Source organism: Schistocerca nitens, chromosome 1 (assembly GCF_023898315.1).
Source record: "Schistocerca nitens isolate TAMUIC-IGC-003100 chromosome 1, iqSchNite1.1, whole genome shotgun sequence".
Classification (NCBI taxonomy): Eukaryota; Metazoa; Arthropoda; class Insecta; order Orthoptera; family Acrididae; genus Schistocerca; species Schistocerca nitens.
The window spans coordinates 67,548,009-67,572,183 of record NC_064614.1 but is presented as its reverse complement, the minus strand read 5'-3'; positions in this window follow the sequence as shown (position 1 = coordinate 67,572,183).

The following is a 24,175-nucleotide window of genomic DNA, read 5'->3' as shown; positions in this document are numbered from 1 at the left end:
AGGATATTGCGGAGACATGGCTTAGCCACAGCCTAGGGGAGAGCTTCTGTAAAGTTTGGAAGGTAGGAGACGAGGTACTGGCAGAAGTGAAGCTGTGAGGACGTGGCGTGAGTCTTGGTTGGGTAGCTCAGTTGGTAGAGCACTTGCCCGCGAAAGGCAATGGTCCCGAGTTCGAGTCTCGGTGCAGCACGCATTTTTAAGCTGCCAGGAAGTTTCATATCAGCGCACAATCCACTGCAGAGTGAAAATCTCATTCTGGAAACATCCCAAGGCTGTGGCTAAGCCATGACCTCAGTTGTTTGGTCCCTTATGAATTCACACATTTTCAACACACACATTTGCACGGTCTCATGTAGAAGAATATTTAGTCTTTACTGAAGTGGAATGAACCTCACGCTGTTACAGAAGAGCTATAATAGGAAAAAAGAGAGAAGGTCGCCCTCTTGACATAGCAGAAGCATTTTTTTTTTCAATTGTACACTCCTGGGAATGGAAAAAAAAAACACATTAACACCGGTGTGTCACACCCACCATACTTGCTCCGGACACTGCGAGAGGGCTGTACAAACAATGATCACACGCACGGCACAGCGGACACACCAGGAACCGCGGTGTTTGCCGTCGAATGGCGCTAGCTGCTCACCATTTGTGCACCGCCGCCGTCAGTGTCAGCCAGTTTGCCGTGGCATACGGAGCTCCATCGCAGTCTTTAACACTGGTAGCATGCCGCGACAGCGTGGACGTGAACCGTATGTGCAGTTGACGGACTTTGAGCGAGGGCGTATAGTGGGCATGCGGGAGGCCGGGTGGACGTACCGCCGAATTGCTCAACACCTGGGGCGTGAGGTCTCCACAGTACATCGATGTTGTCGCCAGTGGTCGCCGGAAGGTGCACGTGCCCGTCGACCTGGGACCGGACCGCAGCGACGCACGGATGCACGCCAAGACCGTAGGATCCTACGCAGTGCCGTAGGGGACCGCACCGCCACTTCCCAGCAAATTAGGGACACTGTTGCTCCTGGGGTATCGGCGAGGACCATTCGCAACCGTCTCCATGAAGCTGGGCTACGGTCCCGCACACCGTTAGGCCGTCTTCCGCTCACGCCCCAACATCGTGCAGCCCGCCTCCAGTGGTGTCGCGACAGGCGTGAATGGAGGGACGAATGGAGACGTGTCGTCTTCAGCGATGAGAGTCGCTTCTGCCTTGGTGCCAATGATGGTCGTATGCGTGTTTGGCGCCGTGCAGGTGAGCGCCACAATCAGGACTGCATACGACCGAGGCACACAGGGCCAACACCCGGCATCATGGTGTGGGGAGCGATCTCCTACACTGGCCGTACACCACTGGTGATCGTCGAGGGGACACTGAATAGTGCACGGTACATCCAAACCGTCATCGATCCCATCGTTCTACCGTTCCTAGACCGGCAAGGGAACTTGCTGTTCCAACAGGACAATGCACATCCGCATGTATCCCGTGCCACCCAACGTGCTCTAGAAGGTGTAAGTCAACTACCCTGGCCAGCAAGATCTCCGGATGTGTCCCCCATTGAGCATGTTTGGGACTGGATGAAGCGTCGTCTCACGCGGTCTGCATGTCCAGCACGAACGCTGGTCCAACTGAGGCGCCAGGTGGAAATGGCATGGCAAGCCGTTCCACAGGACTACATCCAGCATCTCTACGATCGTCTCCATGGGAGAATAGTAGCCTGCATTGCTGCGAAAGGTGGATATACACTGTACTAGTGCCGACATTGTGCATGCTCTGTTGCCTGTGTCTATGTGCCTGTGGTTCTGTCAGTGTGATCATGTGATGTATCTGACCCCAGGAATGTGTCAATAAAGTTTCCCCTTCCTGGGACAATGAATTCACGGTGTTCTTATTTCAATTTCCAGGAGAGTATATTGGAACAGTAGCCCAGCTTTGCACGTAACGGGGAAATTTTGCCTGTATCCCAGCGGTTAGGACATATGCCTAGTACGTAGTAGGCCCTAGTAGGCCGTGGTACAAATTTTGATTCATTACTTCAGCTTCTATCCTTATAAAAACTTTGACGCTAGCCGATGACATTGTAATTCTGTCAGAGAGAGAGAATAGGACATGGAAAAGCTGTTGAAAGGAATGGACAGTGTTTTGAAAGGACGATATAAGATAATCCACAACAAAACAAAATGAAGGCAATAGAAGTAGTCCAATTAAGTAACGCAATGCTGACGAAATTAGACTAAGAAATTAGACACTCAAATTAGTAGATGAGTTTTGCTATATGGGCACCAAAATAACTATTGATGATGGCCGAAGTAGAGAGGATATAAAATGTACTCTTGCAACGGAAAGGAAAGCTTTTCTGAAGAAGAAAAATTAACATCGAGTATAGATATAGATACCAGAAAGGCATTTGTACGGAGTGCAGCCATGTATGGATGTGAAATATGGACGATAAGCAGTTTAGACAAGAAGGTTCAAAAATGGTTCAAATGTCTCTGAGCACTATGGGACTTAACTCCCGAGGTCATCAGTCCCCTAGAACTTAGAAATACTTATACCTAACTAACCTAAGGACACCATACACATCCACGCCCGAGGCAGGATTTAAACCTGCGACCGTATCCATTGCGCGGTTCCAGACTGAAGCGCCTACAACCGCTCGGCCACATCGGCCGGCAGGCAAGAAGGGAATGGAAGCTTTTGACATGTGGTCCTACGGAAAAATGCTTAAGATTATATTGGCAGATCACTTAACTAATAAGGAGGTACTGAACAGAAAAGATATTTGTGGCAAAACCTGACAAGAAGAAGGGACTAGTTGGCAGGACACATTCTGATTCATGAAGATATCACCAATTTGGAGCTGAAGGGAAGTATTGGGATAAAAATCGTTGAGGAAGACGAAGAGATGAATACAGTATGCAGATTTACAAGGATGTAGGTTGCAGTAATTACTCCGAGATTTGCACAGGATAGAGTAGCATGGAGAGCTGTATCAAACCAGTCTTCACACTGAAGACCGCAACAACAACTATCCTCACCCTAGATAAAGTTGAGACTCATATGTCTACAGGAACATGTAATTACACTGTTTTCAGTTTACTTCATAACAACTTAAAATTTGTTATTGTATACAATATTGTTATTGTTTAAACTAAAGACCCACTAATTATATAATATGGTTGGTTATTTTGTATAATTATTACTGAATTGTATTAATAAAGATTTAAGAAAGAATTTAAAATTGCAATGACTCACCGTATTCGATTTACTCTCGTAATATGTTCCGGCAATCCAATAAAGCTATGAAAAGCGTCACGTCAGTTTGCATTTCTGGTTTCTTTCCATTTAAAATTTTCAGAAATTTGTAAAGATACTTATTACGAAACAATATTGTCGAATGAAACTTCCTAGCAGATTAATACTGTGTGCCGGACCGAGACTCGAATTCGTTACTTTTGCCTTTCGCGGGCAAGTGCTCTACCAACTGAGCTACCCAAGCACGACTCACGCCGACTCCTCACAGCTATACTTCTGCCAGTACCTCGTCTCTTACCTTCCAAACTTAACACAAGCTCTCCTGCGAACCTTGCAGAACTAGCACTCCTGGGGGATGTTTCCAGATTGATATTTTCTCTCTGCAGCGGAGTAGGAGACGAGGTGCTGGCAGAAGTAAAGCTGTAAGGACAGGCCGCGAGTGGTGCTTGGGTAGCTCAGTTAGTAGAGCACTCGCCCGCGAAAAGCAAAGTCCCGAGTTCGAGTCTCGGTCCGACACACAGTTTTAATCTGCCAGGAAGTTTCATATCAGCACACACTCCGTTGCAGAGTGAAAATCTCATTTTGGAATATTGTCGAATATCTTACTAAGTATAAGTGTGTGTAAGGTTACCCTTTGAATGGTGTTAGTTTTACACAAATGCGTTTTCGATTAAGACGTAATAAACACGATCTTCAATCACTTAGAGGTTACAATTGTCCATAAGAACCCCAATAGTATACAAAAGCGTGTTTCTATTAATTATATAACTAATCACAATTTATAAACTCAAGAAAACACAGTAAATGTGTATGTAGTAAAGCCGGTTAACGGTTTCTCAGCATCAAAGAAGTATGACAATCATGCATAGCATAGCAATGTTTCTATGTACTACAGTTGGCAAAGAATTTGAGATCACCAGGTAAATTACAGATTAGACCTACTTCCGTCTACATTCAGTTTATGAACAGGAATATATCTGTCAGTTGAGTGGTAACCAAGTGCCTGCACTTGTTCCACAACTGTACCACTGACTGATGCAATGTTTGTCTCAGTCAGGGCTGCTAGACCGTGCAGCGAAGTTCCTGGGGCAGCTCGAGGCACACCCGTGCGACACGAAGCAGATTGAGGGCAGTGCTGGGGGTAGCCGAGCAGACGGAGGTCGGTTTGCAGCGGGGCGGTGGCCCGGCGGAGCCCGCGGGCGGTGCATCGTGATAGATGCATAATCAGTTTAGGCCCGCAATTTGCGGCCAGTTTCTGCGACACGCAACACCTCGTAATGAGCGCACCGGCCGCCAGCAATTTGGGGCCCGCGGGCGGCCATTGACTGGGAAATTGGGCCGGCAGCGCGCCGCCGCACGCAATCACAGCCCGCCGCACCCCGCGCAGTTAATTCCGCGCAAAGACAATGCGTACCTACAGCGGCCCGCGCAACCCTGTCCCGCACCGCAGAATCCTGAACTCGGAGCTCCCATATTACCATAGCTGCGGTAGGTGCCGGTTTATGTGTCGCAGCGTCGTCAATGAACACTGGCGATCAACCACATTATCGTTAGCCACGCTATTATAACTGAGATAATACAGAAAATTTCAAGACGAATATGCAGGTCTTAAGACTTTGTAGCATTTATTATATTAAACTCACAGTTATGATTAGTTTATCAAATGAAACCTTGTGGCTGGCTCTGAGCACTATGGGACTAAACATCTATGGTCATCAGTCCCGAAACCTTGTGGCAGATAAAATCTGTGCTCCAGACTGAGACTTGAACTTGGGACCTTCCCCTTTCGCGGACAAGTGCTCTACCACCTGAGATACCCGTCAATTTCTAGTTTTGATTATCTAGAGTTTTGCATCTGTCATGAAAATTCTTCGACTATGTATACAGATTTCAGTTAGGTGAATTTTTTGAGCGATGTTGCTTAAAAAGTGATTGTAGATTTAAGTAACTACCGGAATGATTGTTATACCACGCACTGTAAATGACTTGGTCCATAGCTAGGAAAATTAGGGTTGAATGTAAAAGTAGTAGGGAAGCCCAACAACTACGGAAGTGGCCTGGCGGAATGGAGAAACTGTGGTTGGCACGCAAGTGGCGACTCGTCTTTTCGTCAGGTACGGAGTCTGGGATGAGCAGTGCTGTCGTTATCATCTCGTTAAAAGTAGCAGATTATTGTGGTTCACATTCTTGGAGTTTTGAGGACAGAGTAGCTTAAGAGCAGTATTAATGGACTTCGGAATCTGCATTTGGAGGTACTATTACCATGGCATGGTTTTCGGCCCTACAAAAATATATTTCCAAGAAGATCGGTAACAGGGCGAGGCCAACAGAACTGCTATCGCCGCCATGTTAACGGCCACTGCAAATTACACCACCAGTACCACCAGCCTTCCACTAAATTGTTTATATTTGGCATTCTGTAAATGGACCAAGTATTTGTGAAATTGGCTTGATTTTAATAATAATCGTTGTGTTCCTGAGAACTCCTATTACACTCGTGATTGTCCCAAATCACAAACCCGGACAGGAATCCTGTCCTAATGAAGCTAACTCCGAATGTCCTAACTTACTATGGAAAGGCCTATTAGGCAGCTGGAAAAATAACTGTGGATGCTTTCTATTATGATGAGTTATAGTGTTTAAAATTCAGTTTTATGGAACTGACAGTCTACGTCCTCCACGGTCACAAGATCTATCTGAGGTTCCTCGTGTCAGCGGAGAATTTAGACTGTCGGTTTTATGTGTCTTGCGTCACTGCTCATGGTTACAATTAACTATGTTATATGCGCATGTATAATCTTGACATGGATACATGGAAGAAGCCTGGGGATACTTACAGGTTTCAGATAGTTTATATAATGGTAAGACAGAGATTTAGGAACCAGGTTTTAAATTATAAGACGTTTCCAGGGGCAGATGTGGACTGAAGAAACTGCAAAAAGGTGGGAATTTAAGGAGATGGGACCTGGATAAACTGACTAAATCAGAGGTTGTACAGAGTTTCAGGGAGAGCATAAGGGAACAATTGACAGGAATTGGGGGAAAGAAATACACTAGAAGAAGAATGGGTGCCTCTGAGGGACGAAGTAGTGAAGGCAGCAGAGGATCAAGTAGGTAAAAAGACGAGGGCTAGTAGAAATCGTTGGGTAACAGAAGATATACTGAATTTAATTGACGAAAGGAGAAAATATAAAAATGCAGTAAATGAAGCAGGCAAAAAGGAATACAAATGTCTCAAAAATGAGATCGATAGGAAGTGCAAAATGGCTAAGCAAGGATGGCTAGAGGACAAATGTAAGGATGTAGAGGCTTATCTCGCTAGGGGTAGGATAGATACTGCCTACAGGAAAATTAAAGAGACCTTTGGAGATAGGAGAACCACTTGCATGAACATCAAGAGCTCAGATGGAAACCCAGTTCTAAGCAAAGAAGGGAAAGCAGAAAGGTGAAGGAAGTATATAGAGGGTCTATACAAGGGCGATGTACTTGAAGACAATATTATGGAACTGGAAAAGGATGTAGATGAAGATGAAATGGGAGATACGATACTGCGTGAAGAGTTTGACAGAGCACTGAAAGACCTGAGTCGAAACAAGGCCCCCGGAGTAGCCAACATTCCATTAGAACTACTGACAGCCTTGGGAGAGCCAGTCCTGACAAAACTCTACCACCTGGTGAGCAAGATGTATGAAACAGGCGAAATACCCCCAGACTTCAAGAAGAATATAATAATTCCAGTCCCAAAGAAAGCAGGTGTTGACATGTGAAAATTACCAAACTATCAGTTTAATAAATCACAGCTGCAAAATACTAACGCGAATTCCGCACAGACGAATGGAAAAACCAGTAGAAGCCGACCTCGGGGAAGATCAGTTTGGATTTCGTAGAAATGTTGGAACACGTGAGGCAATACTGACCCTACGACTTATCTTAGAAGCTAGGTTAAGGAAGGACAAACCTACGTTTATAGCATTTGTAGACTTAGAGAAAGCTTTTGACAAAGTTGACTGGAATTCTCTCTTTCAAATTCTGAAGGTGGCAGGGGTAAAATACAGGGAGCGATAGGCTATTTACAATTTGTACAGAAACCAGATGGCAGTTATAAGAGTCGAGGGACATGAACGGGAAGCAGTGGTTGTGAAGGTAGTGAGACAGGGTTGTAGCCTCTCCCCGATGTTATTCAATCTATATATTGAGCAATCAGTGAAGGAAACAAAAGAAAAATTCGGAGTAGGTATTAAAATCCATGGAGAAGAAATAAAAACTTTGAGGTTCGTCGATGACATTGTAATTCTGTCAGAGACAGCAAAGGACTTGGAAGAGCAGTTGAACGGAATGGATAGTGTCTTGAAAGGAGGATATAAGATGAACATCAACAAAAGCAAAACGAGGATAATGGAATGTAGTCGAATTAAGTCGGGTAATGCTGAAGGAATTAGATTATGAAATGAGACACTTAAAGTAGTAAAGGAGATTTGCTATTTGGGGAGCATAATAACTGATGCTGGTCGAAGTAGAGAGGATATAAAATGTAGACTGGCAATGGCAAGGAAATCGTTTCTGAAGAAGAGAAATTTGTTAACATCGAGTATAGATTTAAGTGTCAGGAAGTCATTTTTAAAAGTATTTGTATGGAGTGTAGCCATGTATGGAAGTGAAACATGGACGATAAATAGTTTGGACAAGAAGAGAATAGAAGCTTTCGAAATGTGGTGCTACAGAAGAATGCTGAAGATTAGATGGGTACATCACATAACTAATGAGGAAGTACTGAATAGGATTGGAGAGAAGAGAAGTTTGTGGCACAACTTGACTAGAAGAAGGGATCGGTTGGTAGGACATGTTCTGAGGCATCAAGGGATCACCAATTTAGTATTGGAGGGCAGCTTGGAGGGTAAAAATCGTAGAGGGAGACCAAGAGATCAATACACTAAGCAGATTCAGAAGGATATAGGTTGCGGTAGGTACTGGGAGATGAAGAAGCTTGCACAGGATAGAGTAGCATGGAGAGCTGCATCAAACCAGTCTCAGGACTGAAGACCACAACAACAACAATCTTGACATGGTGTATATGCTACTTCGGAAAATAATGTTCTGTCTGCCTGGTAGGTACCTCCTCGTAGAATACGATCTGTATATTGTTCTATGCACTCAATAATTTTATTAGATAAACTATAACTTAAATTTTTCTCCTCTCAGCATGATTTAAAATGGATTAATATCGCCTGAAACTGCTCATAAATTAAAATAGAAGCGATTCTTAGAGCAGTTGAATTTTGGCTAATCGTATTGATGCTGTTCCTCATCGAACAACATTTTCACTGCTTCATTTAGAGTTGTAAATGATGTTAATGCTGGAACTTCAAGTGTTTTTATATCAAACTGGGTAGATTATAATTGTTATGGTCGGCGCGTGAGAACGAGAATTTTAGCTGATAATGTTTTTTACAGTCATAAGCATCTATGAGAAGTAGATGAATGGCGTTGAAACCACAAGTAGGCGACAAGTCGCTGTACGTACAGTATAGATATCAAAAGAGACACAGCTCGTACGTCAGCATATGCAGTCCAAGTGCTAAATTTCAAATCGCGAACTGTTACGTGACTATAAATCACTTTCGATAAATGTCATACAAAATTTCTGCAGTCCAGAACAGTGTTTTTCCCAACGCCTGCTTGATGGAGATTCCATTTTTTATATGGAGGAGAGATCTTGGTTATTTCAATGAAAGTATCCAGCAATTCAATTTTAAATAACCCCGCACCCATTCTCGTCCGTAGCACGCTTTTTTCCCAAGAGGATAACAGGATAATAATCTACTTTGCATTCTTGTAAATTCCTACAAGTACCTGTAATTCTCATTTCATCTTCCAAGAGACAGATGTCAGATCACATTTGCTTTCTTTGATTTATACCTGTATATATCTCACATTTAGATTTGCACGCCCCTTTAAGTTGGTGTGAGACCTCATCCATCCTGGAGACAGCAGACGGATAAAATGAATTAACGAATTTAGGGTTTCATGCTTGTTGGGATGTTTCGCCGGAAATCCACCATACAGCCCGGACTTTGCTCCCTCTGATGTTCATCTCTGCTTACATGAACCACTATGAAGACAACATTTTCCACACAGACAACGAACAGCAGACCAGCGTAGAGAAGTGGCGTAAAGCACAAGAGGCTGCCTTTTATGATGAGGCTGTAGAAAATCTGGTACAATCCTGAGGTAAATGTCTAAGTCGGGGCAGCGATTACGTAGAGAAGGAGCAGGAAGGTTTAGTAAACAGTTGCAAGTAAAATACTTTTCGCTGTGGTTTCCATTTCGCGACCGATGAAACTTAGTTTCTGAATAGTTCTCCTAGTGCAGTGGCGAAAAAATCAGCTGTTGACTATATAAGGAAGAGAGATGCACTCGTAGGCGTGAAAATCCAGCATTGGTTCAAATGGCTCTGAGCACTATGGGACTTAACTTCTGAGGTCATCAGTCCCCTAGAACTTAGAACTACTTAAACCTAAGTAACCTAAGGACATCACATACATCCATGCCCGACGCAGGATTCGAACCTGCGACCGTAGCAGTCGCGCGGTTCCGGACTGAGCGCCTAGAACCGCTAGACCACCGGGGCCGGCTAAAATCCAGCATTAATCTGAGGACATCCTCTAATGCTAGTAACAACCTGGAATGGTATGGGGCTGCTCATAGCAATTCTATTACTACAATGTTCCGTGTGGAAGCATTACTAAATAGGGATGACAGCAAACATCGAAAGAATTTAGAGAGCCTCGAGTTAAATGTACGACTGCCTAAGAAAGACGCCCAGAGAAAATACAGGATATTTACAATTAAAGTTTCGCTTCTTGAGAGAGTCCTCATGAAATAAGAGTGATCACAGGACAATGATACTTCGGGTAAACGTTTGTAAGGACTTACGGAAGATAAATAACTTATAAAGTAGTAAAAGGAAAACATTTTCTTTCCATATGAGACGGTAATATTCATCAACCGCGCACCCAGTTTACATTCCAAGTTACAAACATTGCTCAGTGTGATGGCCTTCTGCGTCCACGAAAGCGTGATACAGCACCAGAGATATTATTTCATAATTGTTCACAGCATATTTCTAATGGTGTACCATCCAGAATTCTCAGCCATGGCAGCCCTAACCTCTTCAACAATCTGTGGCGCAATTGGACGTCGGCATGTACCAGGAGTGATTCACGCATTGCCCGTTTATTCGAACTTCCGAATCATGTTCATCAATCTCAGGGCGGAAAGAAGACCTCTCCGTACTCCCTGAATTGATCGATCCTCGCAAAGGGAAACAATACTATTGCTGTTGTTCTGATAAAACAGCTTTATGAGTAAACCTGTGTTCAACTTCTCCAGAACCATGTAGACAGTCTGCAACTTTGATGAACACTGATACTTGTATTTGAGCCCTACGTCACCCAAGCAGTACCGCTACCTGGGATGAAATAGTTACACTAATACTACAAACAACGCAAAACCTGAAGATCACAATCTGAACTTTATGGAGTTCAAATGGTTTAAATGGCTCTAAGCACTATGGAACTTAACATCTGGGGTCATCAGCCCCCTAGATTTAGAACTACTTAAACCTAACTAACCTAAGGACATCACACATCCATGCCCGAGGCAGGATTTGAACCTGCTACCGTAGCAGCAGTGCCGTTCCGGACTGAAGCGCCTAGAACTGCTCGGTCACAGCGGCCGGCTCTTTATTGAGCTTGGGACTCATATGGTGAATAGTTTTGCGTGTATACTGGTTCAAGTAGCGAATGTTTAATATTGTAGCCACTCTGTAAACGAAAATATTCGGAAGAAACGTGACGTTGCTCTCACCACATCCTCTTCTGCAAATTTAGAGATAGAGAGGAGGCAGATCATTTTGTAATACTAAGCATCTGTTTGCTGTAAACTTTAGTTCTTTTATATGTGTCCTGTCAAAAGTGCAGTTTTAAAGTGTTTTCTTTAATGTGAGTTGTCATCTACATTTCAGCTTGGTGATGCACAATACTACAGCATTGTTACTGGAAAGTTGATGCTCAATCGAACGATTAGTTCTAAATTGTACAGTCAATTTATTCTATTATTCTCTGAATAGTTATCAGACAGGAACAACCATATTTAATTCTAATTTAAATATATTGAAAACAAAGATTTCTTCTAAGAGACCTTTTGCCCATTTTTGTACTGATAACTATACTGTACCTCCCATTGTCAGCGTGTTAATGCTACTATTCTTGTCTGACACTGAGTAATACAAAACTGTCCAGGGGACATAGAAGTGACACGAGCAGCATACACGAGGTTTAGAAGCAATATTCGGACCGACCGTCTAACTGTGGCGTACGTGCAGTGTGTAGGAGCGACGTCCTCTAATGGTTCTGGCGCTCTTCCATAAAGATGGTCGTAGAGCTTCCATGTCGTACTGCCATTAGCATGTAAATGCGGGAGCTAACAGACTATGTAAAAACCGGTCGTGAATGTGAAATTTGTAGAGCAATGGAGGGAACGGGGAGAAGCACAGAATCGCAGAGACTGCTTAGCAGCTGGGAAAGGTGTTGAGAAATTAGTGTCAACAGAATATTGGTGTAATGAAACATCTCCGTCGTATAACATTCTCTTTAATCATAATAGTAATGCCCACACTTTAGAGTAACTATGAAATGGTTAGTTTAAAGATGTTTGGTTTCCATAATAGTTCCAGTAAATCTTATAAATCGATTAAGCAAGTCTTTGCCATTACAGTTATGTTTGTCAAAGTTTTCTACTCCACTCTCGCAGCACTGAATAAAGCAAGGTGGTTATACCCTATATACGTACTTACTAATTTGGAATTAAGATGGTTTCAATTTGAGACGAGAGATCACTTAGCTTTCTTTCTCATCCATCATCTTATTCCTTTAGCGCAATGGTTCAGTAGCACAGAACACGTAAAGTACCAGCCATGGAAGCGGTCAGTGCCCCCAAATTCGTGGATTTAAATATAAGTTAAAACCTAACCCAATTTTGTGATGTAGATAGATATAATGAGTGATAATTACGACGAGAACTTTATTTTTACCTACCTCGAAGTTACAGAAAGGCCTACATAATATTTTCAAGACTGGAAAGGAGTTTATTACGGATGATTTTTGGACGCTTTTACAAACATACATTCTGTACTGATCTGACGCAGATATTTAATTTAACTGACGGGAGAGTAAGTTGAAGCATTTATTATAGAGGATGAAATTACTGAATCTCCGTGACGACAAAGACGATTATTTAATGTGTTTTACCGTCCCACAGTCAGATAAATATTTAAAAAGTAAAATCGTTGAACCGCACCAGTCTATTCCTCACGTTGATCTGTTACGTATAAAATCGACTCGTCGCAAATAAAACTTGTTACATTCCTATCAATACTTCAGTTTAACCGAAGCACTGAGTGCGACACTTTCAACAATAACTGAAAGGCGATTCCCGACTTTGCGGAAGAAGACGAGCCCAAGTAAAACGAGAATAAAAGATACTAAAAAGTGTCTACTGAGATTAGTAGTTAACATCTATAGAAAACAAAAAAGTTATAACTATTTAACTGTGTTTATGTAGTGTTTAACATTATTATAGTGACTGAGATAATTCAGCAAACATAACATCCGGCCGTTGTTACTGTAACGTTTCACTGCTCCAGTAGGTCACATTACGATACGGAAATGTTAAACTCACTTAATTTTCGACGTCTTGATGGTACTGTTTTTAGCGAGTCCACTGCAAGAAGCTCGCTGCTTCTGCTGTAATTGTTCCGCAAAACGTCTACGATAAGAAACTTTCCAATGAAGTAGAATATTTTAAGTCGGCAGCGATAGTGGAGAATATTTCAGTAAACTAATGTCTTTTTCACGTTGATTAAAAATAACAAAGTTATGGAATGGAACTATGAACCATGCTGCCTTATTAAAGCATATAAACAGGGCCTCCAGAATGTCTTTCAATTTACTTCGGCAATTTCCAAGATGTTGATCGCCTCCATTCCTTATGCAGCATAGCACCTGGTAACCATTTTTGTCCAAAAGAATACCACCCGTCAAATTTATCCCACAAAACTACAGATTCGTATCTTTAACATCGGTGCGCTACATAATTCTTGAACATATTCCAAGTTCGAATATAATAAATTTTCCTAAGACATAAAAGCTCATGTCAAGATTTTTCCACGGATTTAGAAAGCTCTACTCGTGCGCAGCTGAGCATGCCTTATCTAGCACGGTGTCCAGCGAATCATAGATAAGGGCTAACAGATTGATTACAGATTCCTAGATTTCTACAAACCGTTTACTCATTGCCCCACTGCTGACTGTGAACGAAGGTGTGAGCGTACGGAATATGTACCAGATATCTTAGTGGCTCTATGACTTATTAAGTAACAAAAACCAATACGTTTTCTTCGATATGTTATCTTCGACCGTGAGTGTACATATGAGACAAGTGTATCGTAAGGATTGGCCCAGAGAAGTATGACAGGACGGCTCGTATTCTCTATACACATAAATGATCTGGCGGATAGGGCTGCCAACGATCTGTGGCTCTTTGGTGATGACGCACTAGTACACGGGAAGGTATCTTCGTTCCGTGAACGAAAGATACAGGATAAGTTAGAAAAATTTCTGTTTTGTGCGATGAATGGTAGATTGCTCCAAATGTAGAAAAAATTAAGTTAACGCAGCTGAGTACGAAAAAACAATCATGTAATCTTCGCATACTGGGTCCTTCCATGAAAAGTAAAGGTTTGGTTTCGTCTGTAACGCAGCATAACTCAAATTATCAAGACTTCACTGTACAGATCGTCGTGTTCAGGTCTGTTTGTTTTTTACTTTAATCTTAAAACGTCAATGTAAACAGGACGGATGTTACGTCCTTAACTACGGATTAACCCTGTATTTGTAGTGTTATGTTTGACACAATCACGTCGATTAAATAACTATATGTAACGTTCCAAAGCCACATCAAATGGAACGAGCACGTAGTGCCGTTAGTGGGAATGCGAATGGTCAACATGGGTTAATTGGGAAAGATGTAGTAAAGTGTGGGCACTCCATAAAGAAGACGGCGAATAGAGCATTTGTGTGACCCAATATTTAGTAGTATTCTACTATTGCAGATTCAAAGTATGTCGGGTTAGTGGAAGGCATAGACGCAATTCAGAAGCGTTGTATGGTTTTCCTTTGTTTCTTGTAGTTGTAAATAATTCACATTTACCGTACTGGAACAAAGATGAATGAACAAGCTGCACGAGCAGTGAGTAACATCTTTGACTCTAAGTTTATTTGTGATTCGCTTGCTTGACTGAAAGTTCTGCAGCTCTGGAGCATTATTGTTTGAGCCATAGCAGCGAGCAGTTGGGCTTTAGAGAGGAAGAACTGATATCTGTGAATCTAAGAGAAATTATGTGGAATACTTTATTATGGAGATGGAAACTTGTTTGAAAGATATCTTATTGTTTCTCTTGATGGACAAGATCTTTTGGAGAAATTCTTCGAGATAACCACTCCATGCACAAGATATAAATATTTTTTAGTCACAAGCATTAACTGATGGCAATCTTTGTCCCTCACATAACTAATAACATTCATGATTAGAGTTAATTTCATTTCTTTGTTTTCATTATGTCACAAACAACGCTACTGGTTGAGTGTATTTTTGTTATTAAAAGAACTTTGTAATTTTTAGGGTATTCTTATGTCTTATGTCTTCAAAAATGAGATCGACAGCAAGTGCAAAATGGCAAAGCAGGGATGGCTACAAGACAAGTGCAACGATGTAGGAGCATAATCTTTAGGGGTAATATGTATACTGCCTACAGCAACATTAAGGAAACCTTTTCAGAAAAGAGAACCACTTGTATGAATACCAAGAGCTCAGACGGAAACCAGTTCTAAGCAAAGAAGGGAAAGCAAGAAGGTGGCATGAGTACATAGAGGGTCTATATAAGGGCGCTGTACTAGCTGTACTGTAAGAGGAGTTGAACGGAATGGACAGTATCTTGAAAGGAGGATATGCGATGAACATCAACTAAAGCAAAACGAGGATAATGGATTAAAAAAATAGTATACTTAAATCAGGTGATGCTGAGGGAATTAGATTAGGATATGAGATACTTAAAGTCGTAGCTGAGTTTTGCTATTTGGGGAGCAAAATAACTGATGATGATCGAAGTAGAGAGGATACAAAATGTAGGCTGGCAATTGCCAGGAAAGCTTTTCTGAAGAAGATAAACTTGTTAACTTCGAGTATAGATTTAAGTGTCAGGAAATCTTTTCTGAAAGTATTTGTATGGGGTGGAAGATAAACATCGACCAAAAATAGTTAAGACAAGAAGGTAATAGAGGCTCTCGTAATGTGGTGAATTCTGAAGATTAGATGGATAGATCACCTAACTAATGAGGGGGTACCGAATAGAATTGGAGAGAAGAGGAATTAGTGGCACAACACTACTAGAAGAAGGGATCGGCTGATACGACATGTTCTGAGGCATCGAGGGATCACCAATTTAGTATTGGAGGGCTGCGCGGAGGGAAAAAGTCGTAGAGGGAGACCAAAAGCTGAATACACTAAGCAGATTCAGAAGGATGTAGGTTGCGTTAGGTAGTTGGAGGTGAAGCAGCTCGCACAGCATAGGGTATCATGGAGAGCTGCATCATACTAGTCTCTGGACTGAAGATCACAACAGCAACAGACTCACATTGTACGATTTTTTAAAACATTAATCAGATTTAATGTTCCAATAACGACTTTCTTTAAAGTAAAAAGCCTCCTCCATCATTCGTAGTAAAGTTTTCAGTATTTTGTAGTGTGTGTGTGGTATCGATAGCTACAATGCCACAACGTAGACCCGCTCTGCTAGGTTGGCACTACAAGAGACACCAACGACAGCACCCTCTAGCCGGTGTTGTCGAGGTCTATGATCTCTGCGACTGATTCAGTCCATTTTATCAGGTGCAGCCAGCCAGGACCTACGTCCAAAGATATGTAATCGTTTATCACCTTGTTTTTGCACCAGTAAAAAAAAAGAAATTGCTGAAACTGATGATTTCTATTTGCTTTCTAGAACGTCAGTTCAACAGACACGAAGGATGCTGAGCGTGAGGTAGTTACTTTCATTTCAGTGCATATCTTAATATCTTACTTTTCGTTCATTCTCAGAAATATCAGGTTTTGTGCAAAGCAATCAGATTAATTCACCGTGAAGAGTGCAGGCAATGTCAAACACTCATTTTTCTTCAGTGTAGAGTAGTATTTTATTCTTATGGACATTTCAAGTCAGAAATTACACTTCATATCATGCAACTTTCATAATGTACTACAGTAATGAGTTCGAGTTTTTTCACTCAGTACACAGTTAGTTACTTATGGCACTTAATTAGATAGTATGTATGTATGTATTAAACTGGTGACCTAGAAACAATGGAGAGAATTCGACCCGCCATAGCCCTCAGTGGTTCTAAACCCCACAACACGCTACAGCGGTGTCCACCCATCCCCCCCCCCTCCCCACTTCCTTGTAGTACTCATGTGGATGACTTCAGACTTTTTCTTATTTAGAGTCCATTGCCACATTTCTCAGCATACAGATATTTTGTCTAAATCGCTTTGTGATTTGCTTAGTCATTTGATTTCTTCATATGACGGGAAGTAATAGAATGATCTTCAAACTGTCTAACTGGGCAGCTCATATTATCTCCAAAATCGTTTATGTGATCAGGAACAGCAGAAGGCCTACAATTAATCGACAATTTTCCGTCGGTTACTGCCTACAGTGACGTTTCTGAGAGGAAATCATCAAGTCAGACAACTAAGACGATACTCCACAGCCACGCAATTTAATTAAAGTTGCCGTCACCTGACATATTGCCTTGGATATCACCCAGCCATAGCAATACTGTTAAATGAAAGTAACGTTACATCTGAATGAATGACTCGATCTCTCGGTGAATGAAATTGCATTCTCGTGAAATAAGGCAACAGTGCAGCATGTGGGAGAGAGAGTCTCACAGTCTAGTTTGTAGTTCACGGCTAGCCGCTCGGAGAGAGAATGGATGCTAGCAGTTAATAGTGAGAGATGCACACAACGGCTGAAAATTGGGCCACATTCCTACATGACGCAAACTTTAGGTTGGCTTTAGGAAAGGCAAAGGCACCATTGTGGCAGATATGACGTTCCCGTTCATAATGCCAGCAAGACAAACGAACTGCAAGACGCCGTCGTATGATTTGCCATCCCAGAGAAAGCGTTCGACAATTTCAAATGGTGCAAGTGGAAGATGTTCTAAATTCTGAGAACGATACGGGTAAGCTATAGGGCAAGTCGGGTAACATACAATATGTACAAGAACCAAGAGACCACTGCCGAAGTGCACGAATTATAAAGGGTGTAAGATGAGGATGCAGTCTTTCTCTCCTGCTCTTTAATCTATACGTCAATGAAACCATGACGGATATAGAAAATTGAAGGAAATGAAATTCCAGGGGAAAATATGTGAATTTTGAGATTCTCTGATGAGATTGCCATCCCCAGCGAAAGTGATGAAGAATTGCAGGATGCGTTGAATGGAATGATGAGTCTAATGACTGTAGAATATGGATCGAGACTAAACCGAAGAAGGACAAAGGTAATGAGAAGTAACAGAAACGAGAGGAGAGAGAGACTTAACATCAGAGTTGATCACGAAGTAGATGAATTTTAGGAACTGTACTACCTGGGCAGCAAAAGAACATAAAATGGACGGAGCAAGGAGGACATAAAAAACAGGGCTACCACTGGCAAAAAAATGGCATTCCTGCCAAAGAGAAGTCCATTGTGATTAAACATACATCTTAATGTAGGGGTAATGTTTGTGGTAATGTACGTTTCAAACATTGCATTGTATGACAGTGAGACATGGACTGCGGGAAAACCGGAACAGAAGAATGTTGGAAATCAGGTGGACTGATAATACACTGAAGAGCCAAAGAAAGTGGTACATCAGCTAATATCGTGTAGGGCCTCTGCAATCACGCAGAAGTGCCGCAACGAGACGTGGAATTGACTCGACGAATGTCTGATATAGTGCTGGAGCTAACGGACGCCATTAACCCAGCAGGGCTGTCCATAAATCCGTTAGAGTACGATGGAACGGAGATATCTGCTCAACAGCACGTTCCAAGACATCTCAGATATACTCAGTAATGTTTGGTTGCCAGCGAAAGGTTTAAACACAAAGGAATGTTCCTGAAAACATTCTGTAGCAATGCTGGTCGTGTGTGATGTCGCATTGTCCTGCTGGAATAGCCAAAGTCCGCCGGAATGCGCGATAGACATGAATGGATGCAGGCGATGAGACAGGATGCTTAAGTGCTTGTCACCTGTCAGAGTCGTATCTGGACGTGTCAAGGGTCCCATATCAATCCAACTGCATACGCCTCACACCACTATACAGCCTCAACCAGCTTATATGCAGGGTCCGTGGGTTCATGAGGCTGTCTCCATACTCGTACATGTCTTTCACCTCGATACAATATGAAACGAGACTCGTCCAACCGGGCAACGTGTTTCCAGTCATCAACAGTCCAATATTGGTGTTGACGAGGCCAGGCGAGGCGTATAACTTTGTATAGTGTAGTCATCAAGGGTACACGAGTGGGACTTCGGTTCCGAAAGCCCATATCGAAGATGTTTCGTTGAATGTTTCGGACGATGAAAGTTGTTGGTGGCCCAGCATTTAAATCTCTAGCAATTAGCGGAAGGGTTGCTCTTCTGTTGCGTTGAATGATTCTCTTCAATCGTCCTTGGTTTCGTTCTTCCGGGATCTTTTTCCGGGCGCAGCGATGTAAGAGATTTTGATGTTTTGCCGGATTCGTAATATTCACGATACACTCGTGAAATGGTTATACGGGAAAATCCCTCACTTCATAGCTTCCTCGGAGATGTTGTGTCCCATAAGTCGTGCAGCGGCTACAACACCACTTTCAAACTCACTTAAATCTTGATAAGCTGCCATTGTAGCAGCAGTAAGCAATCTAAAGACCTCGTCACAGACTTCATGTCTTACAGAAGGGAACCCGTGGTCTAGTGGTAACGTCTTTGATTCATGATCAAAACGTCTTCGGTCCCGGGTCGATCCCCACCACTGTCTACATTTTGATAAATAATCAGCATTGGCGGCCGAAGACTTCCGGCATAAGAAGTCAGCCTCATTCTGCCAACGGCCTTGTCAAAGAGGGCGGAGGAGCGGATAGAGGTCCAGGCCACTCTCTTGTCCTAGGTGTGGGGAAATTGCCCCTAAAGGCGGAAGTATCAGCAATTATCAACGACATGAGGATGCAGAAGGCAATGGAAACCACTGCATTAAAGACACGTAACGTGCATCCACAGGACATGTGGCCTGTAATTGAATAAGTATCATGATGATCTCTCCATTGGCAAAAGATTCCGGAATAGTCCCCCATTCGGATCTCCGGGAGGGGACTGCCAAAGGGGAGGTTACAATGAGAAAAAGATTGGATAATCAACGAAAGGATAACGTTCAACGAGTCGGGGCGTGGAATGTCAGAAGCTTGAACGTGGTAGGGAAACTAGAAAATCTGAAAAGGAAAATTCAAAGGCTCAATCTAGATACAGTAGGGGTCAGTGAAGTGAAGTGGAAGGAAGACAGGGATTTCTGGTCAGATGAGTATCGGGTAATATCAACAGCAGCAGAAAATGGTATAACAGGTGTAGGATTCGTTATGAATAGGAATGTAGGGCAGAGGGTGTGCTACTGTGAACAGTTCAGTGACCGCGTTGTTCTAATCAGAATCGACAGCAGACCAACACCGGCAACGATAGCTCAGGTATACAAGCTGAAGATGAACAGATAGAGAAAGTGTATGAGGATATTGAAAGGGTAATGCAGTATGTAAAAGGGGCCGAAAATCTAATAGTCATGTGCGACTGGAATGCAGTTGTAGGGGAAGGAGTAGAAGAAAAAGTTACAGGAGAATATGGGCTTGGGACGAGGATTGAAAGAGGAGAAAGACTAATTGAGTTCTGTAACAAGTTTCAGCTAGTAATAGCGAATACCCTGTTGAAGAACCACAAGAGGTGGAGGTATACTTGGAAAAGGCCGGGAGATGCGGGAAGATTTCAATTAGATTACATCATGGTCAGACAGAGATTCCGAAATCAGATACTGGATTGTAAGGCGTACCCAGGAGCAGATATAGACTCAGATCACAATATAGTAGTGAAGAATAGTAGGCTGAAGTTCAACACATTAGTCAGGAAGAATCAATACGCAAAGAAGTGGAATACGGAAGTACTAAGCAATGACGAGATACGTTTGAAGTTCTCTAACGCTATAGATACAGCAAGAAGGAATAGAGCAGTATGCAGTACAGTTGAAGAGGAATGGACATCTCTAAAAAGGGCCATCACAGAAGATGGGAAGGAAAACATAGGTACAAAGAAGGTATCTGCGAAGAAACCATGGGTAACAGAAGAAATACTTCAGTTGATTGATGAAAGGAGGAAGTACAAACATGTTCCGGGAATATCGGGAATACAGAAATACAAGTCGCTGAGGAATTAAATAAACAGGAAGTGCAGGGAAGCTAAGACGAAACGGCTGCAGGAAAAAAAGTGAAGACATCGAAAAAGATATGATTGTCGGAAGGACAGGCTCAGCATACAGGAAAGTCGAAACAATATTTGGTGACATTAAAAGCAACGGTGGTAACATTAAGAGTGCAACGGGAATTCCACTGTTAAATGCAGAGGAGAGAGCAGATAGGTGGAAAGAATACACTGAAAGCCTCTATGAGGGTGAAGATTTGTCTGATGTGATAGAAGAAGAAACAGGAGTCGATTTAGAAGAGATAGGGGATCCAGTATTAGAATCGGAATTTAAAAGAGCTTTGGAGGACTTATGGTCAAATAAGGCAGAAGGGATAGATAACATTCCATCAGAATTTCAAAAATCATTGGGGAAAGTGGCAACAAAACGACTATTCACGTTGGTTTGTAGAATATATGAGGCTGGCGACATACCATCTGACTTTCGGAAAAGCATCATCCACACAATTCCGAAGACGGCAAGAGCTGACAAGTGCGAGAATTATCGTACAATCTGCTCAACAGCTCATGCATCGAAGCTGCTTACAAGAATAACATACAGAAGAATCGAATTGAAAATTGAGAATGCGCTAGGTGACGATCAGTTTAGGAAAAGTAAAGGGACGAGAGAGGCAATTCTGACGTTACGGCTAATAATGGAAGCAAGGCTAAAGAAAAATCAGGACACTTTCATAGGATTTGTCGACCTGGATAAAGCGTTCGACAATATAAAATGGTGCTAGCTGTTCGAGATTCTGAAAAAAGTAGGGGTAAGCTATAGGGAGAGACGGGTCATATGCAACATGTACAATAACCAAGAGGGAATAATAAGAGTGGACGATCAAGAACGCAGTGCTCGAATTAAGATGGGTGTAAGACAAGGCTGTAGCCTTTCGCCCCTACTCTTCAATCTGTACATCGAGGAAGCAATGATGGAAATATAAGAAAGGTTCAGGAGTGGAATTAAAATACAAGGTGAAAGGATATCAATGATACGATTCGCTGATGACAGTGCTATCCTGAGTGAAAGTGAAGAAGAATTAAATGATCTGCTGAACGGAATGAACAGTCTAATGAGTACACAGTATGGATTGAGAGTAAATCGAAGAAAGACGAAGGTAATGAGAAATAGTAGAAATGAGAACCGCGAGAAACTTAACATCCGGATTGATGGTCACGAAGGCAATGAAGTTAAGGAATTCTGCTACCTAGGCAGTAAAATAACCAATGACGGACGGAGCAAGGAGGACATGAAAAGCAGACTCGCTATGGCAAAAAAGGCATTTCTAGCCAAGAGAAGTCTACTAATATCAAATACCTGCCTTAATTTGAGGAAGAAATTTCTGAGGATGTACGTCTGGAGTACAGCATTGTATGGTAGTGAAACATGGACTGTGGGAAAACAGGAACAGAAGAGAATCGAAGCATTTGAGATGTGGTGCTATAGACGAATGTTGAAAATTAGGTGGACTGATAAGGTAAGGAATGAGGAGGTTCTACGCAGAATCGGAGAGGACAGGAATATGTGGAAAACACTGATAAGGAGAAGGGACAGGATGATAGGACATCTGCTAAGACATGAGGGAATGACTTCCATGGTACTAGAGGGAGTTGTAGAGGGCAAAAACTGTAGAGCAAGACAGAGATTGGAATACGTCAAGCAAATAATTGAGGACGTAGGTTGCAAGTGCTACTCTGAGATGAAGAGGTTAGCACAGGAAAAGAATTTGTGGCGGGCCGCATCAAACCAGTCAGTAGACTGATGACCAAAAAATAAAAAATAAAAAATAGGCTTTGCCGACTGCAGTTCCATATTCTGACTGTTTACATATGTCTCTATTTGAACACCCATGCCTCTAACAGTTTCTTTGGCACTTAAGTGTATAAGAAATGAACAGGTTCTCCGCAGAAATGGCGAAAAACGGAATATAAGGAGAACACTTACAAGAAGAAGGGCCAGTATAATAGGTCATCTGTTAAGACATCAGGCACTAAATTCCATGGTACTTGAGGGAGCTGTAGATTGCAAAAACGTAGAGGGAGGCAGAGATTGGATCACGTCCAGCAAATAACTGAGGACGTGGGTTGCAATTGAAACACTGAGCTGGGAAGGTTGACACAGGAGGAGAATTCGTGGTGGGGTGCATCAAACCAGTCGGATGATCGATGACTGGAGAAAAAAGATCCGGCGTTGCCCAAGAGGTGTTATAGGACCTGTGCTGTTCGGGACCTCTTTAAACGATTAGTACACCAATTGAAAAATGATTTGGACAAGTTATCAGTATGATGCGAGAGGTGGCAGTTGACTATAAGTGTGGTGTTCAAAAAATGGTTCAAATGGCTCTGAGTACTATGGGACTTAACTTCTGTGGTCATCAGTCCCCTAGAACTTAGAACTACTTAAACCTAACTAACCTAAGGACATCACACACATCCATGCCCGAGGCAGGATTCGAACCTGCGACCGTAGCAGTCGCGCGGTTCCGGACTGAGCGCCTTAACCGCGAGACCACCGCGGCCGGCCAGTGTGGTGTCATCCACATGATTACTAAAAGGAATCCACTAAATTTCGCTTAGGTGATAAATCACACAAAAGTAGAAGTTGTCAGTTCTACTAAATAATTAGGGATATCAGTGACGAACAACCTTAATTGGACCGATCATATAGGTAATGTTCTGAGCAATGCCAACCAAAAACTGCGGCGTATTGAAACAGTTAACGCAGAACAGGGAATCAGATATCATAAAGCGGTTACTGCATCGATGATTTCAGCCGTAAATAGAAATATTAAAAAGGTAGGAAGATTTTTATGTTTCGAAAAATTGACAAAAAGCAAATTTCAGAGTACCTGACGGCTCAACACAAAAGTTTTGTCTCAAGTACAGATTGTGTTGAGGATCAGTGGATAAAGTTCAAAACCGTCGTACAATATGCGTTAGATGAGTATGTGCCAAGCAAGATCGTAAGAGATGGAAAAGAGCCACCGTGGTACAATAACCGAATTAGAAAACTGCTGCGGAAGCAAAGGGAACTTCACAGCAAACGTAAACAACGCCAAGGCCTTGCAGACAAACAAAAATTACGCGAAGCGAAATGTAGTGTGAGGAGGGCTATGCGAGAGGCGTTCAATGAATTCGAAAGTAAAGTTCTATGTACTGACTTGGAAAAAAATCCTAAGAAATTTTGGTCTTATGTCAGAGCGGTAGGTGGATCAAAACAAAATGTAGAGGCACTCTGTGACCAAAATGGTACTGAAACAGAGGATGACAGACTAAAGACCGAAATACTA